We start from the raw sequence: 7870 nt of genomic DNA on the forward strand, positions 1-7870 counted from the left end.
TCCGCCGGGCAAGGTAAAGTTGGCATGCGACGTAGAGTCGGCAAATAACTTTTTGTTAATATGCGAGTTTGGATAAATTATTTTGTGCGGAATCTGGATGAAAAAGATTCGTTCGGACTGTGTGTGTACACACTATGTACAAAAATATTAATTCCGTATGCACATTGTTTATACACAATATATACAGTGTGTACACTTACAGTCTGGACGTATCTTTCCCGTCGGTACTTCACACGGAATAATTTCTCGTGAGTTTGAGTTTCATACTCACTATACTAGTAATCTAATGCACCAATGTAGTGAGTCAACTCAGACTTAAAATGTACTGCATGCTTGTGCTTGCATGCGCATCAAACTCCTTAGTAATCTAAAGTATGTGTTATAATAAAAATAATTCAGTAGATAATTAGAAATTTCTATAACGCAAAATACAACAAAATGTTGTGTTAACAAACGCAAACCTGATTTTGTGGCCGCGCATGAATTTTCTGCTCCATGGACAACTGCACTTAATTTCGCTAGAAAGTAGAAACCAAAAAGGTAACGAACCTTTTTGTTCTGTCCATGCCCCTTTAATATTATATACTCTTGTTTTAGGTAAACATTTAAAGGTTTTATTTTAGTCCATCCACCTTAAAACTAACTTTCGGTGTTTTAATAAATAATTTTCATTAATTTTTTTAATTATATATATGTATATGTATATATGATTTTATTTGGAAAAACTTTTTTTTTTCTTCTTAAAGCAATTTTTTTAGTTAAAAAAGTTAATTTTTTTACTTTAAAAGTGTTTTAAAAATTAGTTAAAAAGTTGTGTCAATATTGGACCCAACCCGAAAACTCGTCCCGAATCCGATCCGAAAATTTTGGGTTTGGGTTGACCCGAACCTGAAACAGGTCGGGTTCGGGTTCAACAATTCGACCTGTTTAAAAAATTGGGTCTAGTTCTGGTTGACACGTTGACCCGAAATTGACTCGAAAATGACCCGTTTTGACCAGAAGACCCGTTTTTGACACGAGAACACGAGATTGACCCGAAAAGCAAAGTTTGACCCGATTTTGGACCCGAAAACTAGTAGTTTTTTGTCCGACCAGGGTCATTCGAGTCGGGTCGGGTTCGGTTCCGGAAAACCGACCCGTTTGCATAAACAGGTCGGGTTCGTGTTGACCTAAATAGTGTCGTGCCAGTTCAGGTTCGACCCGAACCGACGCGTGACCCGAAATTGACACCTCTACCCAAATGAAGTCTTAATCAGATGATCTCGTCTTTTATAAAGAGGTTTTCTTAGAAAAAATGATAGTAAAGATTAAATAATTTGAGTGGTACAGTGTATCAAAAAATACTTAAAAATTAAAACAAATATCATTGAAGAGGAGGGTCAACACATTTCATTTCATTATCTGTATGCGTATCTGAATATATTTTTTCAAAGTAAATAAGATATATTTATATGCGCATGTAGAAATATCTGCTCAGTTACTTAGCTCTTAAGCATGAAATGATGATCAGTAAACCCCATTTTAATATGCCTATCACTATCTCTCTCTCTCTCTCAAGCAATAAATGTTATGTTCAACCATGGGTGGGTACTCAACATCAAAGGACAACCGATTTATATTACTAATTAACATATACATGCATTATATTATAATAATCATTACTACGCAATGTGCAACACTGAACCGCGTCATAACCATGATAAATTTTGATATGTAGATTGAAAGTTTGTGGTTAGAGAAAATGGCAAAAAACCTCAAGGCCATTAATCTATGGCAGACTGCATTCAATAAGCTGGAAAGTGGGTGAGTGTGGGTGGGTATGACATCAGGAAAGTCACCATAGGTGGGTGTGGGTGGGCAAAGCCCGCCAACGTAGAGCGTGGGTACGCAATGGGTATCCAACTAGGACCCCATGTAGGGCTCTGGTGGACAATTGTCCCCCCAAAAAGTTTTAAAATACTATGATATTTAGGCAATTTCTCCCAACATAGTAAAAAGAATTCATCATTTTACTTATTCATTTGAATTCCAAAATATCCTTACAACCAAAATTTGTTCCGGGGGTCCCTTGACCATGCGACCTGACCCTGACTAGACACGTCGAATCCTCGCCAGGGAACGCTGCTCCCTTGGACCCCTGATGTATCTACGAAGCGCACGCCGATCAAAGATATGAACAAGTAGGAGTCGCTATTGACTCATTTTATTGCAGTAAAGAGTCGAGCCAAACTCTAAGTAACACCAACAATTACTTATAAGTTAATTAAGACCGATTCCGCCTCTATTAACTCCTCACATAATAACTTCTACTCCATCAGCTCGTAATTTCTCATTTCATTGATGAATAAAACAATTGATTGAAAAGACAAAATCATCAAATGAAGCAAAAGATCGAATCGACCTAATTTCTGATAACTAATCAATGCAGCTTTTAGAATAATAATAGCAGCTCGAGGAATTATGGAAAGTCTCTCTCTGTAGAGAGTCTTCCTCATCTCGTGCTTTCAGATCTGGCTGCACGTCATTATCTTTGTATTCATTACACTGTTCGTATATATTGAACTAAGAGAGCTGCATAACTGTAAAATACACATTTATAAGGATCTGTTATTTCCAGTCTGCTGATGCTGATGTGCATTATGATCAGATCAATTATATTTATAAATAAATTTTAATATTAGAAAATTTTTAACTAAAATTTAGTAAAAAAAAAAATCACAGTCTTATTTAAAATTATATAAATTTTTTAGTACATAAATATTTTGAATTATAAAATTTTTATTAAAAAATTATCTTAAAATCAGTAAGAAAGTTGTCCCAAATGCCTTATATTTTATTTATTAGGGTCAACTAAAAAGAAAAATTAGGATAAGATTGGATCTCATCCAACTAGAAAATGTTATTAGGTCAACTCATATTGTTGGGTGAGTTGCTCTACATGTGCTTATTAATCAAAATAAATAAATTCTTATTTATATGAGAATTTTTGCTTTTTTTTTTTTTTTTTCAAATTTATGTATTTATAAAATAAGTTTTTGGAAATTAAAAAAAAAAATCCACACATAAATTATATATTATGAAGCAATTTTTCAAAATTTATAATATGATTAAATATTTAGGCCTCTGCCAAAAGTCAAGAATTGAAAAGAAAGTCATTTTCTTTTTTGACTTCAATTGATAGGATTTATCGTAAAATGTACAGAAAAACAAATAGCTTAATAGAAAAAACTTATAAAAAAAGTCATTATTTTGACACATTTATATTTTTTCTCCACGCAAAATTTTTTTATCATCAATTTAATAAAAATAAAATAAAATGATAATTGTCATTCAATTCTTACTCAAATTCTAATGGCTAATATCAATTTAAATATTCTATAAATTTGGTTTTCATTACTTTGTTTTCCCTCTCTTTTCAATTTCCTTAAATTAAACAAAGCCTAATTAGTTATTTCCAAGACAAAGAGGAAATCAATGCAGGTTGTTCAAAAAGTATTTCAAAATTTTGACTTTATTTATGAGGCAGGTCATTTTGGAAATTATCAATGGATCCTCACTACTATATGCAGAAAAAGGGATTCATGGCCTGAGATTCAAGGGGCTTGAAAAATCTTGGAGCTCAACTCAATCACCAACATAAGGTTTCATTTGGGACGGCTTTCTTACTGCTTCTTAAAGCAGCTTTCTGGTACAAAATTTTTAATTTTTGAACTAGAAAGCTTATTTAAGAAGCAGTGAAAAAGTCATCACAAACGAAGCCTAAATCAACAGCCAATCATTATTGTCGAACAACCGCCTAACAACTATTGTCAAATCACTGCTAATAACAAGCTACTAATATACGTTTACTTTAATCCCAGACTGCTAATTCCAAAGATGTGAATGTATGATGTACCTATATAAGTACAGAGTGTAATCAACTAAAGATGCAATGGAAAATACAAACATGATATGCTAATGATCATTTCTTCTTATCACTTTTTATGATATCAGAGCATCTGATTCTGCTTCGTTTTGTCTAAACGATGTCTTCTTCCCCGCAAACAGAAGAAAATTCATTGGACACATGTATAGAGTATTACAAAATTCTCGCCTCACTCAAATTTGTAATTTCAAACATCAAAACGATTGTACCACTCAACTATCTAGTGAAAACTACACAATTTGGAAATCGCAGGTACTCATATTACTTATTGCAAATGGATTCACAGATTTTCTTGCAACTGTAGTATCTCCTCCTTCCCGATTATCTCAACAATCAGATGGAACAAATGTCATAAATCCAAAACACAGTGAGTGGACATTGATAGATCAGAACTTAGCCGTTGCTATCGGTTCGACGATATCACCAGTAATTCTATCATATGTAACGAATCTTAAGACATGCTCTAATATATGTATTACAATCGAAAGGAGGCTGCAAGCAACGAATAGATGGAAAGTTATACAACTCAAGAATGAGTTGCACAATAAGCAGATGAAGAATCTCACCATGTCACAATATCTTACAGAGATCAAAACACTAGTGGGACAAATAGCTGCGATAGGATCCATCGTTGATACATAAGATATTATACTGTATACATTGAACGGCCTACCGCCGGCATATCATGCATTCAAAACTTCAATTAGAACAAAGCTTCATCCAATTAGTTTGGAAGAATTGTATTATCTACTTATTAGTGAAGATATAAACATAAATACATAATCACTAAAGCAAATAAGCATTTCCGATCCCAATACAACATATAATGTTGTAAGAGGTCGAGGCCGTCGCGGAAGGAGAAGAGCTTCATCACAGAACTACAAAACATCATCAACAAGTTAAGTGATATGATAAATATGCAACAAAAGAGGGTACTCTGCATCTGTATGCTGACACAAATCAAATTTAAGTTGCATTCCATCAGAATTATCAGCAGCAAACAATCAACAGTACAAAGAACTGATCATAACGAACGACATCCAAAATCCAGACTGGTGTTTGGTTGCATCAGCTCATCTAAAGCATATATTGGACAATGTACTTCAACTAACTACCTACAATGGCAATGACAAAATAACCATTGGAGATGGTCGAACTCTTCCTATAGCTCATTCAGGCAACGACATTCTACCAACTCCAAATCGTAAGCTTCATCTCTGACCTCTATTACATATTCTAATCTCTCATATAATCTATTGTCCCTCTCCAACTTAATTCATGACAACAACATATCATTTGATCCTAACAGGTTCGTTATCAAGGACATGATGACAAACCAAGTTCTTCTCTATGGACCACCTCAAAAGGGTATGTATCCAATTTCCCCTAGTAATTCTCGTATCAAAACTGTAGTTTTTTCAGCAAGTTACCAATGTTCACATTGTAAAGTCTCAAAAGCTACAAACTGAGTTTTCCCGTCTCATATACAAAATCATCACATCCTTTAGAGATAATTCATTCTGATGTATGGGGTCCATCACCAGTTATAGCACATCAAGGTTTCAAGTATTATGTAATCTTCATTGATGATTACTCAAAGTTCATGTGAATTTTTCCTATGCATTAAAAATATGAGGTGTTTCAAATATTTGTGCAATTCAAAGTTTTCATAGAGAAACAATTATCATTCGAAATAAAATGATTTCGATCAAATTGGGGTAAAGAGTATGTAAACTCTCAGTTTGTAACATTTTTGAATCAAAATGGATCAAGCATCAAATTTCATGTCCATATACACTCGAACAAATTGGTGTAGCATAAAGGAAACACCGTCACCTAGTTGAAATGGCTAGAACACTATTGACTATTGCATCTATGCCTCACATGTATTGGCTTGATGCATCTCTTACAAAATCTTATCTCATAAATAGGCTACCATCTTGTGCTACAAATAAAAAATCCCCACTTTCAGATACTTTACAAACAATACCCAGATTATGCTGTTCTAAGAACATTTGGGTGTGAGTGTTTCACATGGCTTCCTCCTATTCAAAGACACAAACTTCAGCCCAAAGAAAAAGCATGTGTGTTTCTTGGCTATTCAAATAAATCAAAAGGCTACAAATGCTTGGATCTTACTGCAAATCGAATCTACACTTTTAGATATGTTACTTTTGATGAAAATTCTTTTCCATTTCAGCACAATCACAATTCCACCAAGATATCCTACACAAACAATACATCAACACTTCAACTGTTTGTACCCACATCTATAGCTTCACAACATCCTACATAACATCCTTTGAATCCTTCTACAACATCCACTATGCCTCAACAACTCTCAAATGATCCAACCATTCAGTCCATCCATTCGACTGAATTGGCATCCACAAATCATGATACCATTCAAAATCAACCACATGAACCTCAACCTCATCATCATATGGTAACTCGTTGTTGACCTCGATTTTGCCCAGAACCTTGGTCAAAAGGTTGACTTGATCAAATTGACCAAGTCAGACCTCGATTAACCACGGGGGCTTGCGCCTGTGGGAAACTTGGCCCCGCAATCTACTTTACCCCACTCGATCTCTCGTATCGAGTGGGGGAAACCCGTGACTAGGTCGTGTATATTGCTACCCATCGGGGTGTGCTGGCGACAGCATCTATCCCCAATGGTTAGTCGTATGCGCGATCCAATCTGCCCTCCCATCGACCCGTTCGTGTCGAGCGTAGAGGCCTACGATCGTTTTGTCCTACGGGATAGTGCGGCCGTACCCTCTGCATTCGAACCCCCGCGAGCGGTGCTCCTTCGGAGGCCCACACTCGTCTCAAGACGGGTCCCCCTAAACCATGAAATATTATCAATCTCATGCACATTCAGGATAATACCAAGTTGCTTGAACAATCTGATCCTTCATCATACATTGAAGTTGTCATGTTATCTCACTGGCGTCACAGAGGAATTCCTTACACTACAATATCATGACAAATGGATGTTAGTTCCACATCCAGCAAATAAACCGGTATTAAGAAACAAATGGACATTCCACACAAAATACCATTCAAATGGTTTCATTGCTTGGTTCAAAGCTAGACCGGTGGCTCAAGGGAACAATAAGAAGCATGGAATAAACTATATAGAGACATTTAATCCAGTTGCAAAATTTCCAACCATTCGTACATTTCTAACAGTAACATTATCAAATAAGTGGAATATACATCAACTTGATGTCACAAATGCATTCCTTCATGGAGACCTACAAGAAGTCATAAACATGAAATAACCAAAAGGATTTGAGGATAGCACACATCTGAGTCACGTGTGTCATCTAAGAAAAGCTATATATGGCTTAAAGAAATCACCAAGGCAATGGTTTCTAACATTATCTACATACCTCAAATCTCTTGGATTCAATCATAGGATATTTGATACATCTCTGTTTACACTTTATGATCATCAAACTCAAATTTATCTATTGATATACGTGGACGATATTCTCATTTCAAGAAATTATCATAAAATGCTATCTCATATTATATACAAATTAAACCAATGATTTGCCATGAAGCATCTAGGTGAAGCAAATAATTTTCTGGGAATTAACATCACTCACGACAAGCATTCATACTTTATGTTACAGTGAGATTATGCAAAGTCTATACTTCAAAATGCTGCTATGCTCAAGTGCAAATCTCCGGCCAATCCGAATTGCACGAAAATGCCTCTGAATATAGATTTAGGAAAACTTATAACGAAATCTCAAGAATATAGGAAAATCACAAGATCGTTGCAATACTTAACAATTACAAGGCTAGACATTGCATATACTATCAACCTACTCTATCAAGCAATGCACATCCCAACGATTCAGGATGCATACATTCTCAAAAGACTACTAAGGTACATTAAAAGCACCATGCAATTCAATATATATTCCAATA

Source organism: Dendrobium catenatum, unplaced genomic scaffold, assembly GCF_001605985.2.
Source record: "Dendrobium catenatum unplaced genomic scaffold, ASM160598v2 fragScaff_scaffold_343, whole genome shotgun sequence".
NCBI classification, from domain to species: domain Eukaryota; kingdom Viridiplantae; phylum Streptophyta; class Magnoliopsida; order Asparagales; family Orchidaceae; genus Dendrobium; species Dendrobium catenatum.